The 22,534-nt window shown below is 45.6% G+C and overlaps 1 long non-coding RNA gene across 1 annotated transcript in view; it reads left to right on the forward strand.

Moving 5' to 3' along the window:
• Nucleotides 1-21,011, forward strand: part of LOC144293633 (uncharacterized) — a 37,607-nt gene extending 16,596 nt beyond the window's left edge. Inside the window, exon 2 of the long non-coding RNA XR_013360817.1 lies at nt 18,213-21,011. This is a non-coding gene — a long non-coding RNA (uncharacterized LOC144293633). The remainder of the gene's footprint in view (nt 1-18,212) is intronic.
• Nucleotides 21,012-22,534: the final 1,523 nt, after the last annotated feature.

Here is a 22,534-nt window from a genome sequence, read left to right on the forward strand (position 1 = left end):
TCTTTAAGTACTTGGGATGAATGAATGAGCATCGAGGAAAAGAGCAGCTTCTGTCGTGCTCAATATCCTGGCGTTGGCTTCGTCGCGGACTGCAGTGATCACGGAGAGTTTCGGTGTTTCTCCTGAAAATTGTTAAGGGTCTCGGGGGGGGGCCGTGCTCAGGCTTGTATGCACTGTCAAGTATTCATGGAACAAAGACTGTGTGTAAGTGTTGTGGTGGGGGGCGGTGAGTCTACACAAGGAGCATCCATCTAAACAAGACATGGCTTTGGCCCCAGTTTACAAATTAGCAGACTTGGGGGAAAGTAAGCGTACCTCTCATGCCGTCTAAGGGAATGGGAGGGACCTACATTTAGAAAGTGTCTAGTGGGACACTCTGTAGGGTAGGGACTATCATGCCCATTTGGTATCTGGGGAAACGGAGGCTTCAAGAAATTCATCAAGGGCCAACCCTTAGGTCTGTGTGACTCCAAAAGGCAACCTTCCCGTTTGGAAGCAGGAATTCCAGAAACATACACAGAATGAGTAAATACGGGAAGCCCCGAGCCCTGTGTGACGCACCGTATACAGTGCAGAGCAACGTTGAGGAAAGAGCGGATTAAACCCAAGACATTTCTTTTGTTCGGTCTGACTCTCAGACTGAGATTTGGCTCCTCTTGGCTCCTGACTGTTTCCCTCAGGCAGCATCGGTCTCCTGCCTCATCCTGTCCTCTTTCTTAACTTTCCCTTCGGAGAAAGCTTCGAGAAGAAGTGACATTTAAACTAGGGTGGGTAGTGGCCACCAGGTAGACCAGGAAGGGCGTAGAAGGTGCTCTGGGAAAAGGAACAGGATGTGCCAAGGCCTGAAAGGTGCTGCTGGATCTTGGGGTCAAGGTTGTAACCAGAGGAGAGTAAATGAGTTTCCCGGGGTGGTCAGACATGAAGCCTTTCAACAAAACTGACTTGCCCGCTGTGTCCCAGGACTCGGCATGTGGTTGTGTAGACTGTGCACCGCACAGGAGCGCCCGGCGGGTGGCTGTGTAGACCGTGCACCGCACAGGAGCGCCTGGCGGGTGGCTGTGTAGACCGTGCATCCCACAGGAGCGCCTGGCCGGTGGAGGCTAAACTTGTGCTGTCCGGGCTGAGGGTCCAAGCCCTGGGTGACTTCAGTCCAGAGGAATCGAGGACCATCTATCTAATCTACCTGGACTGGGGGATTTTTCTAATTTGTCTTTTAAGAAAAGTTCTCTTTTTGTGATTTATTCCTCAGGAGGGGACACTTTTTCCTACCTTGTGCAGAGTCTCAGGTTGGCCGATTTCTGCCCTGCCTGGTATTGTTTAGAAATTCCTGTTCTCTAGGAAGAGGAGCTTCTCCCACTGATCTCAGTTTGAGTCTTTGGCAGGAAAGCAAATACCAAACCCAAGCCGGTAACACGGACAGTGAACACATTTTATCTTTCTCCTGGGAAGGAAGTATTTGCCACTTTATCCCCTTGGCTGTTCCTCTTCCTTCCTCTCAAACTGTTTGCTCCAAAGAATCCGAAAAAAGTAGAAGATGCAAGCCTGAGCTGGCTGCTGTCGTCCGCCCTCTGCGTAGCGGGGTGAGGGTAAGGCCGCGGCCCAGGCGTCCACAGCAGGACACTCGGGATGGAGGCTGCCAGCTTGGGCCGCTCAGGGCGCAGAGCCGCCTTCCTCCTCCCCCTCTTCCTCCTCCTCCTCCCCTAAGTGACCAACACCTATTCGGATGGATGCACACTTTCGTTCCCTTTTGTCTGCTCCCTCCCCCCCCCATTACCTGTACGTAGTATTACGTATCTTTTAAGTTCGAGTATTTTGAGAATTAATAGTATCCCCTTTTCTGATACGAGTTTAATGCAATCACAAAGTTCCACTGATTATTCTATCCACAAAAGCGGTTTTTATCAGCATTATCAAAGGTTGGTGTTTATATTTAAACTCTGTTTTCACGGTGGAGGATGCAAAGTCCTCTCGGCCCACGAAGCTGTCGGGACGTCTTTAACGTTAGTCCTTAAGTGAGTCAAGAGAGTCTGAGGCTACAGTTTTAAGTGAGTAAGCCAGGGGCGCCTGGGAGGCTCCGCGGTGGGGCGTCGGCCTTGGGCTCAAGGTGTGACCCTGGGGTCCCGGGATCAAGTCCTGCATCGGGCACCCTGCAGGGAGCCTGCTGCTCCCTCTGCCTGGGTCTCTGCCTCTCTCCCTGGGTCTCTCATGAGTAAATAAATCTTAAAGAAAAATTAAGTGAATAAGCCAGATTCCACAAATTAATCTAAAATAAACACAATTTCTATGAAGGCATTTTAGTTCATTTTTTTTATATCCAGTTTTTGAAAAAAATAAGTGCATCTCCGAATACTGTTGCCAGTTTTCTGCTTATGGAGAAGAGCTGAAAAATAGGTAAGTGAAAGCAGCATGCATTTTGAAGGATGCCCTAGAATGTATTGCATAACTGTTTTTCCTGCCAGTGGACTTCTTTATACCCTTTAACAAAGAGCAATATAAAAATTACTTTGTGTTTTTCTGAGTAGACTAGTTGCAAGGCAGGGATTACAAATTCACCAGAGTAAATCCCTGAACCTACCTCTCTAGTTGGTAGCAGGAGATTGAGTGTAAGTATCGTTATGCAGCCAATAAGAATGGGTAGACTAAAAGCCCACATCTATGAAATACCCATTTTTTACAGAGGGTTTTACAATTTGCGTTAGTGGGAGTGGGCTTTTTAAGGGGCGATTATAAAATAAATCCTTGATTATTCTATCCCTTTTACAAATTTTCTCCTATTACATTTTTGAGGAAGAAATATGATTTTGCTTTCTTTGATTAATTCTGTTCCTTAAGGCTATTCAATATGTTGGCTAAGCCAACCTGTAAAGGCTCACTAACACTAATGGCTTCCAGAAATGGGGTATTTGACTCTTTATAGAATAAATTCTGGCAATATTTACTTAAGTATATCATCTAAATGTTGTTATGGACTCTCATTTTTGCCTGGGGAGGAAAGACAGATTACTTCCTCCTAGGATTTTTGGAAACAAATACTGACTTTTACATATTTTAGAAGTATTTTTCTCCAGTTTTTTTTTTTCCTAAAGAAATTTGATTCTATAGAAGTGCTACATTTCTTATTTTTTATTCATTGAAAATAAGGAAAAAGAGCAGAGGATATTCTTATGGTGTCTGGAAAGAATTTGATTTTGCAGAATTTCTAACAATTCTGCCCGGAAAGGGCTTCTGGAGGACGACTTGAAGCAATTTTAGGTATAAAACTATTACTTTTCACTGGTCCTTCTTAAAATCAGTTGAACTAGAGAACAGTTGGTACTGATAGATTGGCTACAGCAGTAACCAAGTTTTATCTATGAAAATAATAAATATTACATCATTGCACTTTGATTGCCTTCTATGGCCCTACTTCTAAGTCCAATATCCACAAGAGAGAGCGACAGAGACAAGACAAGGAATAAAAACAAATAGGGTAGAAGGAATCATCCGGTTACCTTGGGTAGCTCATGGTACGGATGAATCAGCAGATTTTACAGACATCAATGACTCTGTGATGTTGATTACATAATTGGCTCAGAATTTTGTAGTATTGTGCTTAAGGCACAGGTGACGGACTCTGTCTGGGTTCAACACCTTATTGTGCCATGTTCTATCGATGCATCGGTTTTCTGATGTGTTAACTGGGATAATAATACACATATTTAACATTTTTTGGTGAATTGAATGAACCAATTAATTTGGTGTCCAATGCCAAGTGCGTAGGGCACAGCACACGCTCAACTCAAGAGCTATTTTGTTTAGATCAATACTCAGGGATGACCGAGTCCTTCACTAATAAAGGGACCGAGGGATGGGCAGTGGTCCCAGTTGGGGGGCATCAAACAGGGACATGCTTACAGGACAGGAAATGGACTCATTCTGAAGTGCCAGCCGCCGCGTGTGGATGGGGAAGGGGACGCAATGGTGTAGACCTGCAATCGACATGCGAGTAACAGGCTTTCGAGTCTAAGTAAATCCTCCTGACCGGGGTCCGAACATAGGTTTGCTTGGCCGCATGCGGGTTTGTAGAGAAAAGTGAAAAGGAACGGGGCTGGTTAGATACATGGTCAGAGGAAGGTTGGCTTAATTAGAAACAATTATTTGGAAATAGGGAACTTTCATGTTCTTAAACCAAACAATGAGATTATGAAACAGGTATTTGTGAAGGTGATTCCGGCAGCAGCATCCGGGCTGGATGGGGAGACAGGAGGGTCCGTGCAGAGTGTTGGTAGTCCAGGGCCTGCACAGTGGTTTCTGGAAAGTACTACGGAATTAGAAAGCAGGAGAGCAATTCCAAGAGGCAGTTTGGATATGGCGCAGCTCGGTAACACGCCCGACGCGGGAATTAAAACAGCAAAGCTGAGAACCCCTTTGCTTATTATTGTATCTGCTTACCTATGAGGTAAATAGAACTTTCCATCCTACCGCATAGCATCCGTATTGGAAATAGAGGACCGGGTGGTCTTCGTCTAAGAACTTAAGGCTTCCGCAATGGTGCTAATCCTGGCCTTGGTCACTCCAAGGGAATCGCTGTTGAGCAAGTGCAGGGAGGGCAGTCATTCTGCACCAGGCGAGAGGACTGTGTGTGGGTGCGTGTGCGTCCACAGAGTGCACACGTGTGTCTGCTCCTGACTGGCTGGTGAGGGAGCGAGGACGTGAGAAGGGTGGAGGAGACATAGAGAATGGCCAGGAACTGTTATGAATGGAGATTTCCGATACAAAATGTGAGTTTTTGTATGACGTATTCTGTTTTCAGTGTTCTCGGACTTCCAGGCACAGGTGCCACATTTGCCAGGAGTGTTTTCCTGCGTGCGTGCGAGCGCGTGCGTGTGTGCATGTGTGCAATGATGGAAGGGGATGGAGATCTAGGCCTAGGTTGATGTAGTGCGACGAGGACCTGGCCAGGGAAGGCAAAATGACCCTCACGCTGACGCGGCTGGGCGGAGGGGGCTGAGTGCCAGGCGGGTTTATGGCACTAGGAGTCTGGGCACGGGCCGATCCCCAGATCCCCAGGGAAGGCGTGGGCTTCCCACCGTCGCGGGGCATGGGACCCGACCGGAGAGGGTGACTGGCTGGACCCTTGCGGGGACAAAGTGGACTCTGCGTGCTCGGCTTAGGAGGGCAGGCGGCGGCTGTGTGTTTCCGTTAGCATTCGGTGCCCCAGGCCCGCCCCGCTGGGTCCCAGCTGCCCTGCCGGCCTCCCCCTGCCCTGCCGGCCTCCCCCTGCCCTGCCGGCAACCCCCTGCCCTGCCGGCCTCGCCCTGCCCTGACGGCCTCCCCCTGCCCTGCCGGCCTCCCCCTGCCCTGCCCTGCCGGCCTCCCCCTGCCCTGCCGGCCTCCCCCTGCCCTGCCCTGCCGGCCTCCCCCTGCCCTGCCGGCCTCGCCCTGCCCTGCCGGCCTCCCCCTGCCCTGCCCTGCCGGCCTCGCCCTGCCCTGCCGGCCTCCCCCTGCCCTGCCCTGCCGGCCTCGCCCTGCCCTGCCGCCCCGGGCCTCCGGGGAGCTGAGCTGCCGCCCGGCTGACGTGGCGTCTCCGGCCTCCTCGCAGACGCGGAGATGGGCCGGTGTGGGAGCCTCTGTCTTCCCGACTTACCTCCAGGACTGGGAGTCCCCCTCCCCCGACTTGTCAATAAAGATGACAGCTAGAGATGATCTCTCTAAGGCAGAGTAACATTTTAAATTTTTAAGTACTTAATGTATACTCCCAGAAATGCTGGGAAGGAAATCTGAGGCACTAGATTTTTTTTTTTTTTTTTTTTTTTTTAGATGAATGCTTTTAGGAATCTGTTTGGAGTCATCTCTGGGTCTTTGTCTCTCATTTCTGTCTAATTTTGTGGTTATGATGCTATTTGAAAATAAATGTCACAAAGCACAAACCAAATAAATATGTCATCTGACTTTTTAGCTTTTAATTATTTTTAGTGTCGTATTTGAATGATTTTCCTGCCTTTTAACAGGCTGTTCTGCTCCTGAAATAAATGGGGGATGTGGGTGGGGAATTAATTGTAAAGAAAATAGAATTATGTGGGTACGTGGCTGGTGACAGGTTAAGGGCAAATTTATCGAGTTTGAATCCTAGCTTTTCTGCCTCCAAGCCCAGTAACCTCAAAGATGCTAAGCCGACCCGGAAAATGGGGTTAACAACAGTACCTACCTCACAGGGCTGCTTCCATAACTCACGTGAGGTTCCCAGAACATTATTGGGCATCTGATGAATGCTCAGTTAGTAGTTTTTAATATTATTAACAACACTGTTTTATTATTTATAAGAAAAATGAGTCTACTAGAAAAATCAATCTCCTCATTTCATGGCTTTCCTCTGTTTTTGACTCAAAGTGTTACTTTCTTGGTTGTGCATCAGAACCAGTGCGTTAGGGGACCCCCCCCCCTCCCGGGGCTCTGCGGCTGAGCGCCTGCCCTCGGCTCAGGGCATGACCCCAGGGTCCCGGGATCGAGTCCCGCGTCAGGCTCCCCATAGGGAGCCTGCTTCTCCCTCTGCCTCTGTGTCTCTCATGGATAAATAAAATCTTTAAAAAAAGAACGAGTGGGTTAGTTTTTAAATGACTATTTGCTGTTTTCACAAATTCATAAATGCATACAAGTCTGCAAAACTTGTGCCTACTGTAGGAATGTTCTATTGAGCTTGAGGCCGGCCCCCTCCCAGGTCCTCTGCCATGGGGAGCTCGGGCACAGTAGGTGCGAGGTCTCCCCAAGGGTCTTCCGAGAGGGGGTAACAGGTTTTTGAAAATGCAACGTGGTTTCCGTTAAAGCATGCTCCGGTGTATGAGTGCTGTGATGGGGACGACGGCCCACCCCGCCGCGGGCCGGCCTGTGCTCCCCACCGCGAGTGGCCTGGGTGGGGCGAGGGGCCCAGGCCGCGGGTGTGCGGTGAGGCCGTGGTGCTGGTTCCCCGACGGCCCCGGGGTTCTTATGGGTAAAGTCGGGGCCGGGCGGGGTCGGAGGGGACCAGGCCGCTGCCCTGCAGGTGGAGGCCCTGCCCCGCCTCTGCGGGGGTGCTGCCCCCGGGGGGCCTGCCCCGCTCTCGGGGCCCCCCCCTCCGTCTCGGCCGCAGGATCTTCCGGAGAAGAAAGCGGGTCCTGGCCGAGCATTGGGAGAGGCGTGTGCCCCGCGCCCCGGAGGTGCACGCGGGCCCTGGAGGCGGGTCACGCACAGGTCACACGGCGGGTCGCGCACGGGTCACACACGGGTCACACGGCGGGTTGCACAGTGGGTCACACACGGATCACACACGGGTCACATGGTGGGTCGCACCCAGGTCACACGGTGGGTCACACACGGGTCACACACAGTCGCACGGTGGGTCACACACGGGTCACACGGCGGGTCGCACGGCGGGTCGCCTGGTGGGTCGCACGGTGGGTCGCACGGTGGGTCACACACGGGTCACAAACGGGTCACACACGGGTCGCACGGCGGGTCACACACGAGTCACACGGTGGGTCGCACACGGGTCACACATGGGTCACAAATGGGTCACAAACGGGTCACACATGGGTCGCACGGCGGTCACACACGGGTAACACGGCGGGTCGCACGGTGGGTCGCACGGCGGGTTGCACGGGTCACAAATGGGTCACACATGGGTCGCACGGCGGGTCGCACTGTGGGTCACACACGGATCACACACAGGTCACACGGCGGGTCACACACGGGTCACACACGGGTCACACATGGGTCGCACAGCAGGTTGCACGGTGGGTTACACACGGATCACACACGGGTCACAAGGTGGGTCGCTCCCAGGTCACACACGGGTCACACGGCGGGTCGCATGGCGGGTCGCACGGTGGGTCACACACGGGTCACACACGGGTCACAAACGGGTCACACACGGTCGCACGGTGGGTCACACACGGGTCACACACGGGTCACACATGGTCGCACGGTGGGTCACACACGGGTCACACGGTGGGTCGCACGGTGGGTCGCCTGGCGGGTCGCACGGTGGGTCGCACGGTGGGTCACACACGGGTCACACACGGGTCACACATGGTCGCACGGTGGGTCACACACGGGTCACACGGTGGGTCGCACACGGGTCACACACGGGTCACAAACGGGTTACAAACGGGTCACACATGGGTCGCACGGCTGTCACACGGGTCACACGGTGGGTCGCACGGCGGGTCGCACGTCTGGTCACACGGCGGGTCACACGGCGGGTCACACAGCAGGTCACACACGGGTGACACGGCGGGTCTCCTGGCAGGTCACACACAGGTCACCCAGTGGGGTCCCCCGGGGGCACCCTCCGCGGGGCAGCGGAAGCGGCGGGGCACGAAGCTCTTGGCTGCGGGGTCTGGTCCCCGCCCCGCCCCGAGATACGTAAGCGACAGGGCCTCTGCGACCTTCAGGTCCATAAAGGACAAGAGGGACAACGGGGCAGGTCGCGAGCGCCGGCGCGTGGGGCGCGGAGGGCGACGGGGGCAGCTGCGGGGCCGCGGGCGGGGGGCGCGGGGGTGCCCGAGGGGGTCCGGGGGGCGGGGGGCCCGGAGGAGCGGCCGAGCTCCCCCCAGCCGCGAGGACGCAGGAGCGCCGGTGCGGGAGGAGGCCGGAGCCGAGCCGGGCGGGGGTGCTGAGCGGGTCCGCCGGCAGGTGCGGCAGGTGCGGCAGGTGCGGCAGGTGCGGGGCGTCGGGAGGCGCGCGGGTCCCACCCCGGGCACGGTCGACAGCGCAGGAGGAAAGAGCTGCCGGTCGCATTAGTAAGATGCGCGCGTGGACGACGTGGTCCTCCTGCAGACCGTCCCGCGCGGGTACAGGCCGCGGGGGCGGGGGGCACGGATCTCCCCCCAGGACCAGGACAGGAACGAGCTCCTCAGGCTGAATCTAGAGGATGCGACACCAGTTCATGAACAAAACAAACCCACCACCACGCGCGCGCACACACGTGCACACAGGTGCACACTCCAGTAGAACCACGGAAAGCCTGCACCGCCGGGTGTGGGCCTGGAGCTGCAGCAAGTGCACTTCTGGGGCGCCGGGGGGCGGGGTGGTGGTGGTGGCTGACGCCTGGTTTAGGCCGAGGTCGGGATCTCAGGGTCCTGGGATGCAGGCCCCGCGCGCTGCTCACTCGGTGTGGGGCTGCTGAGACCTGCTCTCTCCCTCCCGCTGTCACCCCCCCGTGCACCCGCGCTCTCTCTCTCTCTCTCTCTCTCAACAAGGTACAGTCCCCAGGTGCGCATCACCCGCCCAGCCTGGACCGCTCAGGGGCTGACTACAGGATTTTCACACGCTTACCCTAGATGACTGTAGGTTCCACATCCCCAGAGTTAAATGTCATGGAAAACTCCACTCTGGGGTTTGTGCTACATGACGGGGACCTGGGAACGAGCTCAGGGCAATGCGGATTGCCTGACCTAATCTCCCACGCGTCTTCTTAATGAATGAATCCATGTAAGATTGGACTTGTTTTTTTTTGTTGTTGTTTTTGTAATTCAGAGATGGTGCAGAGTAGTGAAGAGCGAAAGATTTGAAGCCAGACAGATCTAGGTTAGAATCTCGGCTCAGGGGCGCCTGGTGGCTCAGCGGTGGAGCATCTGCCTTTCGCTCAGGGCATGACCCCGGGGTCCCGGATCGAGTGCCACATGGGGCTCCCCGCAGGAAGCCTGCCTCTCCCTCTGCCCGTGTCTCTGCCTCTCCCTGCATCTCTCATGAATAAATAAATAAAATCTTACAAAAAAAAAAAAGAATCTTGCCTCAATTTCATGCAATGAGCATATGAACAAATTCTTTGACCTTTTCGAGGAATGGTAATAATATTTACTACAGATGGTTTTATGGAGATTAAGTGAAATGGCTGATATACAACTCTTGGCACAAAATATATACTCAACAAAAAAAATGTATTCTCTTAATAATATGGTAGATTTGAGTACAGCATACGACGTAGATGCTTGCTCGAAAGCTAGCGAACCCAGAATCTATTTTTACCTTAATGTTGAGTAACATAGGACTCGGCGTACTGGTACTTGATAAATGGTCGTTATGAATGTGCATTGATTGTTAAGCCCTGTGACCTTGGAAAAATTATAGTCTTCACTTGACCTCAATTTCCACATAAAATAGGATTAACCTATATTTTTTCAGCATTTACTGTGCTCTGAGTCTTATTAGAGCACCTGGTTTCTGAAAGAAGGGTTAGGACTGATGTACAAGGAACTGGGAGAGGAGAGCGCAGGGCTGCACCCCTGCAGGCGCAGCAGGAGCCGGGAGCCCGGAGAGTACCGGCCTCTGGAGCCTGGTGGAGGGGGGGGCTGGGTGCTGCGGCCTGGGAGGTCCCTTGGGCCCTGCGAGGAGCGGAGGCCGGGGGAGGCCGCAGTGCTTTGGGGCTGGGACCCAGCTGCGCCGGGGCGCCCAGGCGGCCTCCCGCACCCGGAGCAGGGCGCGCGCTCTGCTGTGGGTCTGAGAACCACACTGGAACATTCGAAGCTGTAATCATTGTCTTCAGGTGAGGAGAGGTGAGTAGATGTCGACTAAAAGGGAGTAGTTTCTAAAAAATATTTTATTTATTTATCCATGAGACACATAGAGAGAGGCCGAGTCACAGGCAGAGGGAGAAGCAGGGTCCCTGCGAGGACCTGATGCGAGACTCGATCCTGGGACCCTGGGGTCATGGCCTGGGCTGGAGGCGGGTGCTCCACCACTGAGCCCACCAGGCGCCCGGAAAAGCGGGGATTAAAGTTGGAGACACAACTGGAGGCCAGGACAGAATCCTCCCCGAGGATTACAGAGGCTTCAGAGGAGATGGGGTACGCGAACCCCTAAACCTCTTTCCTTCTCGTGGAACTCCGCAACCATCCACAGAAACTTCGCTTTTCCTGTTTCACCCACTAGGCTCCAAGTCCCTTGAGGTGAGGACCAAGTTTTGTTCCTTTCCCTCTGTGAGCACTGAATGCCGACACCTGACACTGAGTGCAAAATGCTCGGGAGGCGGATGGAAGTTTCTGGAGGTTCTAACCACACAGTGGTATTAATACTTGCTCTCCACTACGTTGATTCCTGCTACACATCTTGTCTGCTTGTAAAAGGCCTTTCGGTGTCCTGCGCGCTGAAACAGGGCGCCTGGTAAGAAACGGGGGTCAGATTTCAGAAGGAGAAAGCCCCCTTCCTCGCAGGCACTGAGGCCAGGCGGATCTGATGTTCGGGCAAGAAATTCAGATTTGGTTTCCGGCGGTGGTCACGGAGAGAGGATCACACTGTGCTTTCATTTTCTGATAAGCTGCCCACAACCTTCAAGTGCAGAGAAAGAGTTTTTTCCCCAGAAACAAACTTGAGGAGGCAGTGATCACATGGGAGCTCGTAATATTTCAATTAAATGTTCCCGTATAGGGAGGGATATTCAACTGGATACGGGGGAGCATAAAATAGGCTCCGGAGAGAGCTGGCACTGAGACCAACCCCGTTTCTTCCAGCTTTCCAGATGGTTCAGGGATGAAATTTACCCAGGGTTTTTTGTTTTGTAATTTCGGTGTTTTTTTTTTTTTTTTTTTTTGGAAGTGCTGTGCATCTGGAAAAAATAACCACAAATTCAATTGTTTAAGAAGTAAAGATATTTAGGTACAGTTAGAGGATGGAGTTCATATTAAATGATTTTGCTTTGAAACATGGTAAATAACTTGGAAAAGAGCATAAAACACTTTGCAGGGCCATGGCTCATAAATCTGTAACATTGCTTTTATTAATTTGGAATCTTCACGAACTGAGATGAAGAAGAGAGTCCTTGAACTGATTTCCACATTATGCTGATTTTGTGATCCTCTGTGTACTAGAAGACCACCCAATTCATCTCTGTTGTAACTCACACCAGATTTTGTCCTGGATTTGAGATCTCTAGCTATGACACGCAACATATTTAAAAAATCTGTTTGATTGATAGTGTAATCATTGTTCACCATTACATCAGCAGCCAGGCCTCGTATTCCAATTTTGAAGGATTGTTTTGCCTCTGTCCCCGTGTCACACAAAGTACTTGTGGCTTGCCAATAGTAGATCTGATTGCAGCTTCATGGGTTTCAGACGTAGCTGAAAGTTTAAATTTTACGTTACGCTCTTGCGGTTACCTTTCAGACGGCCTGTGATTTCCAGTCCTCCTGCTGTGAAATAAAGTCGACCTCCCAATCGTTTTCATTGTGCGCTCTCGCCTCGTCCTTTCTTTCTTCCGTATTTACACGAGTGTCAACAATTCTGTGCTTTTGAAAAGCTGGTGGAAAAGCCAGCCAAGCCACCCCTTGCCTTTTTGGAGCTGAGCAGGCCGGCGTGTAATCACTTTTTCATCCGGGTGTGGTCGCAAATCCTTCCCTTTGGTTAGTGTCATCATTCTAGGTTTTCTATGGGATTTAACAGTCGTGCAAATCCCCGTGGCTTTCAATGCTGAAGGAATTCAACTGGGCCTAAAAAAATATCACTGTTGCTAAGTACGATGTTTAATTGAACTTGATTGTTTGGATTCATCCATCGACGGCACACGCGGCTCTCAGGCCAGGCGCTCAGTAGGTAAAGCCGGCTGGTGGGGGCCCGGCTTCTGGGGCGTGTCCTCTGACGTCCTCATTCCCTTTATGACATTTTTGGGTTTCCTCAAAACTCTCTCCTCCCACGCCTATAGCAAGCACCTCGCCTGATTTGTCTTTTTTGGGTATATTCCAAGTTTTGACTTTAAATAAGAACCTTCGCCGAAGCGTAATTGCTGTACAACAAGCTGCCCTCGGTGACAGTATAATTCGATGATCTTTGACATACGTGTCCCCCGGTGGCACTACGACCGGGACAATGCACGCATCTACCACCAACCAAGCCTTCCTTCTGCTTCTTTGTGATTTTCCTTCCCACCTCTCCCTGCGCCCCGCTCCATCCCAAGACCGCCTCTGTTTCCTGTAACCATAGATTTATTTTTTATTTTCTAATATCTTGAATGAATTGAATCAGGTAGTATGTATTTATTTTTTGGCTTTTTCCATTCATTTGAGATTCATCCACGCTGCTTTGCATAGTAGCAGTTCATTCTGTTTATTGCTACTACTATTCCACTGTACAGACATAACCACAATTTGTTTATCTAGTCGCCTGATAATGGGGATCCGGTTTGTTCCCAATTATTGGTTAATACAAATAAAGTTTGCTATGAACGTCACATGCGAGTCTCTGGACATGTTTTCATATTTCTTGAGCATTTGCCTACAATATTCAAATGGCTGGGTCACATGCCAGATTCACCTTTAGCTTTTTAAGAAACTGGCAAACCCCTTTCCAAAATTATTGTACCATGTTACATTCCCACCATCAATGTATGAGAATTCCAGTTGCTCCAAACCTTTCCCAACTCTTGATATTGTCCATTTTTTCCCACTTTTTTTCTTTTCAAATTTTCATTTAAATTCTAGTGAGTTATTAACATATAATGTAATATTGTTTCCAGGAGTAGACTTTAGTGATTCATCACTTACATGTGACACCCAGTGTTCAACACAGGTGCCCTCCGTAATACCCATCACCCATTCAAGCCTGTTCCTCACCTGCCTCCCTCAGTTAACCCTCGGTTTCTTCTCTCTCTTTCTTTTTTTTTTAAAGATGTTATTTATTCATTCATGAGAGACACAGAGAGAGGCAGAGACAGAGGCAGAGGGAGAAGCAGGCTCCATGCAGGGAGCCCGACGTGGGACTCGATCCCATGACCCCGGGGTCACGCCGGGCAGATGCTCAACCACTGAGCCTCCCAGGCTGCCCTTCCTTCAGTTGGTTCTCATAAAAAATCCCTTATGGTTTATTTCGCTCTCCCTCCTCCCCTCTTATATTCGTCTGCTTTGTTTCTTAAATTCCACATGTGAGTGAAATCATAATTGACTTATTTCACCTAACGTGATACACTCTAGCTCCATCCATGTCATTACAAATGGCAAGATTTCATTCCTTTTGATGGCTGAGTAATAGTCCGTTGTATAGACACACCACATCTTCTTTATCCACTCATCTGTCAGTGGACATTTGCGTTCTTTCCATAGTTTGGCTGTTGTTGGTAATTCTACTATCAACACGGGGGGGCATGTGTCCCTTTAATCTGTATTTTTGTATCCTTTGGATAAATACCTAGTAGTGCAATTGCTAGCTGGTAGGGTAGCTCTATTTTCAACTTTTCGAAGAACGTCTATACTATTTTCCAGAGTGGCTGCACCAGTTGGCATCCCCACCAACAGTGCAAGAGGGCTCCCCTTTCTCCGCCTCCTCACCAACACCTGTTGTTTCTTGGGTTGTTAACATTAGGCATTCTGACAGTTTTAATTTTATATATTCTAATAGATATATAGTGTCATCTTTTTTGTGGTTTTAATGCTTATTTCTCTAATGACTAACAATGTTAACTATCTTTTCATGTGCCATTTATGCATCTTTTTGTTGAAGCGTCTGTTTAAATCATTTGCCTATTAAATAGTTGTTTTCTTAGTATTGAACTTTGAGAATTCTTTATATTCTCTTGGTGTCAGTTCTTTAGCAGATCTGTGATTTGCAAATGCTTTCTTCTAGCTCATGGCTTGTCTTTTCATTCTTTAACAGTGTCTTTCTTAGGGCGAAAGTTCTTAATTTTAATAAAATTTAGCTTATTAATTTGTTCTTTTGTGAATCACGTATCTGCTATCGTAGCTAAGAAATCTTTGCCTAAACCAAGGTCACAAAAGTTCTCCCCTATAGATTGTTCTAGAATTTTTATAGTTTTAGATTTTACATTTACGTTTACAATCCACTCTGCGTTGGTTTTTGTACTTGTATGAGGTATGAATCTAAGTATCTTTTTTTGCATATAAGTATCCAATTGTTTATTGCCCTATCCTCCGCTGGCTGAATTGCTTTTATATCTCTGTCAAAAAATTAATTAATTATAAAAAAATAGAATCAGACCTATAAATACAGATAACAAACTGATGGTTGCAAGAAGTAAGGGAATGGAGAGAATACATGAAGAGGAGTAGGGGATACAGGCCTTCAGTTATGGAATGAAGTCATGGGAATAAAGGCACAGCATAGGGAATGTCTGGCAGAGATGGCAGTGAGGGCCCCGCAGCAGAGGAGAGGGCAGCGCCGCCAGTGATCGTGGCCAGAGCTGTGGTGCCAGTAGTAAGGTGAACGGCTAAGTGCCAAACTCCGAGCTTTACCTGGAACAAACGAACCTTATGAAAGTAGCAGTAACAAAGAAATAGACGCCTCCTCCTATGTGGATCCACTTGGCCCTCAAATAGAAAGACCAAAAACTGCAGCCAAAAAAAGAATCGACAATCGACGAGGATGATCTTGCTGATGAAGAATTAGGAGATGATTTGCTTCCAGAATAATATACACTTTAAAATTTTACTTACTAAAGGAAAGAAATTGCCTGACAAGATAACACTTATGTGAAATGTTGGATTAAACGCCCAGATTTTAATTTTGTACGCTGTCAAAACCTTGAATAAGTGTATTCTATGAGATGGGTCTAAGTTTTGTTTTGTTTTGTAGGAAATAAAGATATGTGAAACTAAACAAACCAAAAAAAAGAAAAAAAAAGACGGGTTGTAATAGCATTGTGAGGTGACCGATGGGAGCTACACTTGTTATGGGCATAAAGTGCAGTGTAGAGAGATGCTCAATCACCGGAAGCTAATGTAACATTGAGTGTTATTTGTAACACTCAATGTACAGTGTTATACTGTATTCAAATAAAAATATTTTAAAAACGAATTGGGTATATATGTAGGTCTAATTCTGGACTCTGGAAGTCAGGTTGCATAAGTTCTTCACCTTCGTGCCTCCTTTTCAAAGTTTGTTTTTTGTTTATTTTTGTTTTTGTTTTTGTTTTTGCCTATTTTAGGCTCTTTCCACTTCTATATAAATTTTAGAATAAGCTTGGCAATTTCTACACAAAAGCCTACTGGGATTTTGAGTGGAATTACATTGAATCTGTAGATCGGTTTGGGAAAAAAATGACAGCTTGAGGATATTGAGCCTTGCTCATACATAAACATGTGGTATCTGTCCATAGACTTAAGACTTCTTTAATTTCTCTAAGCCATGTCTTGTGATTTTCAGTGTATAAATCTCATATATCTCTTTTCTTCAAGTATTTCATATTTTCTGTATTATTGTAAACGATACTGTTTTAAAAAATGTTAATTTCCATTTGTTTGTTGTGATAGAAATACAAATTTTTAAAAGATTTTATTTATTTATTCATGAGAGAGACAGAGGCAGAGGGAGAAGCAGGCTCCCTGTGGGGAGCCGGACGTGGGACTAGATCCCGGGACCCCGGGGTCACGGCCTGAGCCAAAGGCAGATGCTCAACCGCTGAGCCACCGAGGTGCCCCTATACCTGTTTTTCTTATATTGACCTTGTTCATAGGTTCTGCAGGATTTTCTACATGAATTATTATGTAATCTGCTAATAAAAATAGTTTTACTTCTTCCTTGCCATGTTCTGATTTTAGAGGGAAAACATTCAGATATTCATCATTAACTAGATGTTCACTATAAATGCTCTTCATTAGATTGTTCCTTTCTAACCCAAGTTTTCTGAGAGATTTTATAATGAGTGGATGCTAGATTTGGTTAAATATTTTTTCTGCATCTTTTGAGATCATGTGGGTTTTAGTTTTTTAGTCTGTTAATATGGCCAATTATATTAATTGATTGTTTGAATATGAAATCAAACAATCTTAGGATAAAACTCAGTTATGGTGTATTATATTTTTATATGTTGTTGGGTTTGATTTGTTAAATTTTATCAAGAATTTAGTAAAATCTTGTCATGAATTTTATGTTTATGAGTGATATGAGTTTGTACTTTGCTTTCTTTGAATTGTGTTTGTATGGTTTTTGTATCATAGTAATTCTGGCCTGATAAATTGAGTTGGGAACTTTCTCCTGATTTCTAAATTTCTTGACAAGCTTATATAAAATTGGTATTATTTCTTTCATAAATGTTTGGTAAAATTCATCAGTAAAGCTATTTAAGCCTGAAGTTTTTCTGTGGGAAGATTTTTCACTGCAAATTCAATTTCTAGATATAGGACTATCTATTAAAAAAATAGATTCTTTCTTCTTGAGTGAGCTCTGGTAGTTTGTATCTTTCAAGGAATTTGATTATTTCATCTAAGTTGTCAAATGTATTAATATAAAGCCATTTATAACGTTTTTAAACTATCTTTTTAATATCTGCGAAATCTGTAATGATATCATCTCACTCATTTCTGATATTGGTAGTTTGTTTAGGTCTTCCTCCCCCACCCCAATCAGTATAGATAGAGGTTTATTGATTTTATTAATTTCCTGAAAGAACTGGTTTTCATTTTGTTAATTTTTCTCTATTCTATTTCATTGATTTGTGTTCTGATCTTGATTTGCTTTCTTCTGATCACTTCGGGTTTAATTTGCTGTTCTCTTTCTAGTTTCTTATGGTAGAAGATAAGATCATTAATTAGAGGCTTTATTTTCTTCTAATACAAGTATTTAGTGCTTGAAACTTCCCTCCAGTTATCGTGTTAGCTTGTATTTCACAGATTTTGATATGTTGTGATTTCATTTTCACTTACTTCAAAATACTTTCTAACTTCTTTTATTTCTTCTTTGATCCATTGTTTATTGAAAGTGTGCTATTTAGTTTCCAAAATATTTGGGATTTTCTGTCTTAATTTTAATTTAATTCTATTTCTAATTCTATTTTGTTCAGGGGACATACTTCGTATGATTTGGATCTTTTTAAATTAATCGAGACTTGATTTATGGCTCAGATTATGGTCTCTCTTGGTAAATGTTCCATGTGCACTTGAAAATAATCCTGTTGGTGTTGGGTACAGTCTACAATTTTCAGTTATGTCAAGTTGGTTGATATCCTGTTTTGAGTCTTCTGTATCCTTACTGATTTCCTACTTATTCTATCAAGTATTGACAGAGAATGTTGAGATCTTTGTCTACAATTGTTGATTTGTTTAGTTCTTGCAATTTGATCAGTTTTTGCTTCATACATTTTGAAGCTTGTCATTAGGTATATAAGCAGTTAGGCTTGTTATATCCTGTTGATGACATGACCCTTTTATCAGTATGAAATGATCCTTTTTTTTTTTTTGCCCCCAAGTAAGTGAAGCCTTTAAAGATGCCAGAAAGGGGATAAAAGGTAGCTGTCTCTTACACTTCCCTTCCAGGTGACTGGCTGCAGAGAAAGGCTTCGTCCTGGTGCCTCGTCCATGCTACTCCATGGCACCTCAGGGGTAGAAGATGAGCTCAGGGAATCTGCCTAACCTGGACCCTAGTCCCATTGGTGCCGACTGAGAAGCACTGAACTGGAAGGTCGCCGTCCCATGCTGCACTGTCATGTCTTCCTGCCCAATGTAGCTGAGCTCACTGCCATCCAGAACGGCCCTGGCTGTGTAGAAGGTGTCCTGCTCTACCTGCACAGGGTGTTCAAACCAGACCACGAGGGGGTTGCTGGAGCCATCTGAGACAAATGTGGTGAAATGACTCTCTTTGCAACTGGTGATCCTCTCTGCTCAAAAAAGAAAGAATATTTACTATGTCTGTTATTAATGCAGCCACTCTAACTTTTTAAAATCCATGCTAGGGTAGTATATTTTCACCGATCCTTTAACTTTTAACCTAGTTGTGTCTTTATATTTGACAGTTGTGTTTTTTTAATCCAGTCTAACAATAGCTATTTTTTAATTGGGTTATTTAGACCATTTATGTTTAATATGATTATTGCTACAGTTGGGTTTAAATTTACCATCTTGTTTTTGGTTTCTATTTTCTCATCTGTTCTTCATTCTCCTCTATTGTCTTTATTTGCCTCCATTTGGGTTGAATATTTTTAATGAATCCATTTTAACTTTCTCGTGGGCTCATTAACTTAATAACTTTGAATTATTTTAGTTGCCTTAGGGTTTATAGTGATAAGCTAGAGGTGTCACACTGCCCATATTGGATGCTGGACTTTATTTAGTGTATAAAAACTTCTCAACAATGTACTTACATTTCTCCCATCCTGGACTTTGTGCTGTTTATATCATACATTTTATTTTTACATATGTAATAACCTAACAATACATTGCTACCATTTTTGCTTTAAATAGCCAATTATCTTATAAATAGATTTAGAAATAAGAAAAAAAGATCTTTTATGCTAACCCTTATGAAACTGGTGCTCCTCTTTCCTTTGTGTAGATCCATGTGGTATCATTATCCTTCTGCCTGAAGGACTGCTGGTGATAAATGCTTTCAGCTTTTACGTGTCTGAAAAAGTCTTTATTTGTTCTCTATTTTTAAAGATATGTTTGCCATGTATAGGATTCTAGGTTGACTTAAAAATATAAAGAAGATATTGCTCCATTGTCTTTTGGTTTACTTCCAACAAGAAATCTGCTATCTCCCTTATCTTTGTTCCCATGTATGTAACATATCTTTTTTTCTGCTGGATTCTTAAAATTTTTTCCTCTTTATTAGTGGTTTTAAACAATTTAAATATGATATGTCTTGGTATAGTTTTCTTCAATTTTCTAGTGCTAGGGTTTGCTGAACTGCTTTTAAACTACTTGGATATGAATGTTTATATTTTTTATCAAATTTGAAAGAATTTGGTCATTATTTATTTAGATTTATTCAGGTAATTTTTTTTTCTGTCTTCTATTCTCTTTCCTTGTTTTGGGGGATGTCAATTACATGTGTATTAGGCCACTTAACATTGTTCCACAGCCTACTAAGGGTGTGTTCACTTTTTTTTTTTTTAAATTTTCTCTCTGAGTTTCATGTTGGACAGTTTCTATTGCTATGTCTTCAAGTTCACCAATCTTTCCCCCTCCCCCCAAATGTCTAATGTACTCTTAACCCCATCCCACTATTATTCTTTTTAGACATTATAGTTTTGATCTCTAGTTTGACTTGAGCCTTTTTATATTTTCCACATGTCTATTTAACATGTTTAATCTTTCTTTTAGGTTCTGGAACACACAGAAGAACATACTTACAATAACTTTTAATGTTTTTGTCTACTAATTCTATAATTTGTGTCATTTCTAGTCAGTTTTAATTGTTTGATTTATTTTCTGGTCATGGCTTGGTTCTGAGCAATGCTGCAGCTCTACTAACCAAATCAGACCCTCTGGCTTGCACTTCAGTTCACCCTGCCCTGTGGGACCCAGTGATTTGGAACTGACAATCCACTTTGAGGCCAGCCCTCCAGCTGGGTGGTCTTTCCAACCAGTCCCTTTATGCTCCTGGCTTACTTCCCTCTTCTCTGCTCCGCCACTCCTCTTCTGGATCCTGGTAACCAAGGTTGCATAGGTTATGTCACTCAGTGAAAAGTATTTTTCTTTCTTTTGCAAATTAACCCCATTTATTTATTTTTCACAGATAAGATATATTATTTTTCCAGATTATAAATATAAGACATACTAATATGGGCAACTTGAAAATTTTGAAAAAATATAGCTCTCAAAATTAAAATAAAAAATATAGCTCTCAAAAAATTAGTAGCATTTTTTAATACTTCTCTCCATTTTACATGGTTGATCTTACACTGTATGTACACTTTAAATTCTGCTTATTTTCAGTTATCATTTCTTGTGTCACTAAAAATATTTTAATGATTAATGCTCTTTCATCATGGAGGCATGCCATAATTTATGTAACTATTTCTCTACAATAGGACATTTTTATAGTTCGCTTCCATTTTTTCCCCTATTATATCTTTCTGCAGAATTTCCTCCTGAATTTGGGATTATTTCTTTAGGATAGATTCCCAGAAATGTAATAATAGGAATGAACCTTTTCAGGCACTTAAAATGTAATGCCAGATTACTTTCCAAAATGGTTATAACAATGTACACTTAAACTCAATCAGCATTTGATGGAGTTTTCAGTTTTATCTGATGAATGTTTTTAAACTTCACAGGTTTCTTCATTAAAGTGAACGATAATATTTAATAAACTTGATATCTACCTGAATTAAACTGTCAGTTGAGGAATTTATTTTAGGTAGCTAAAAAAAAAATAGGGGAGAATTTTTCTTCTGCTTTCAGATCAGTTTTTAAAAATTCACTTGCATCCATTTTATAACCAAAACCAAGTACAACCTTTTGTTTTCATTTGGAATCCTACATTTGCATGAATTTGACAAATCAAATCATAGAATGAGCATGTTATATCTTCCTTAATTTGGGTGAGAGTTTTCTTTCATGATTAATGTCAAGAGTATTTGGGGGATCTGCTTAAGCCTGGTAGAAGCCTTTGATTTATTATGCTATTTGTTTTATTTATTCAGGATTTCTATCTTGCCTACTACTAAGCCAGATTTGAGGTGACTTTTACATAACAAGATAAAAACAGTAAGATAAGGGATACAAAGAATAGAGAAAAAATGTTAATGGGAACCTAAGTTAATTATTGTATCTGGATATTGATTTTTAAATCAGAGTTTTGTGGCATTTTTGCACATTAGTTTTTTAATTTTTTAAAATTTATATTTATTTATTTATTTATTTATTTTTGGCCTTGGGCTCTGCAGGCATCTTGTAAGAACTGAGCGGGATGAGAGAGCAAGTCAGACACTGGCTGGGGAGGTTGTGGTACTTCGGCATCAACCTCAGAGTCCTCTGGGGATGCTGGGGTCTCACTTTCTAACGGGAATGCTATCATCTATCATATTCACATTGTCCCAGGAAACCCCGGAGAGGGTACCCTTCCCTTAGAGGACACCTCTCCAGGAGCTCTTGTGGCATTTGGTGGGCAGCATTTCAGACTACCAGCTTCCGTGGTGGGATGACAGTTTGTCTTCGACTTCAGCAAGGGTCCTTTGCACGGTGGTGCAGCAGGAAGTGGAAGACCGCGGCCCTGCCACTGTGCTAGGGAGTCATTATCGCCAGACAGAGTAGAAGTGGGGACTGCAGATAATGGGCCTCTCTGGCTGTCCAGAAATCATTACAGGACTGAGGAGGAGGCAGCAACTGTTTTAAATCCCATTAGTGGGGCTGATGGGCTGTCTGGGACAGGATGCCTATCCCTGAACCAGCAGCTTAGAATAACTGCTCCTTATTAACCCTCTAATGCTGGACCTGTCATCGGTCAGGCTGCAGCTCCATCACTTTTCCAAGAAGGAAAGGATATTTTGTCGGGTGCCTCATACATTATCTCATTTAATTCTAGCACCCAACTTCTGAGGTTGATATTAACTCCTCCTTGCGAGTGAGAAGCCTGAGCTCCCACGCGAGGCCACGCAGCCAGTCAGTTACAGAGCCGAGGTTTAACCCGGACCGGCTGACCCTAAAGCCTATGTTCCTCTCACATCCCAGTGGCTCTCCAACGCTGTGTGTGGGGTTGGGGGGGTGCCGGGGTATTGTGGCTCATGAGTGCTCTTCCCGGTGGGTGACATTTATGACTTGGGATCTGACACGGCCTTGACACACACATTTTTGCCGTCTCGAAATACTCACATTTCTCTGTATAGACTCCATTTTCAGAATTTGTCAAAGCTCAT

Source organism: Canis aureus, chromosome 22, assembly GCF_053574225.1.
Source record: "Canis aureus isolate CA01 chromosome 22, VMU_Caureus_v.1.0, whole genome shotgun sequence".
Classification (NCBI taxonomy): domain Eukaryota; kingdom Metazoa; phylum Chordata; class Mammalia; order Carnivora; family Canidae; genus Canis; species Canis aureus.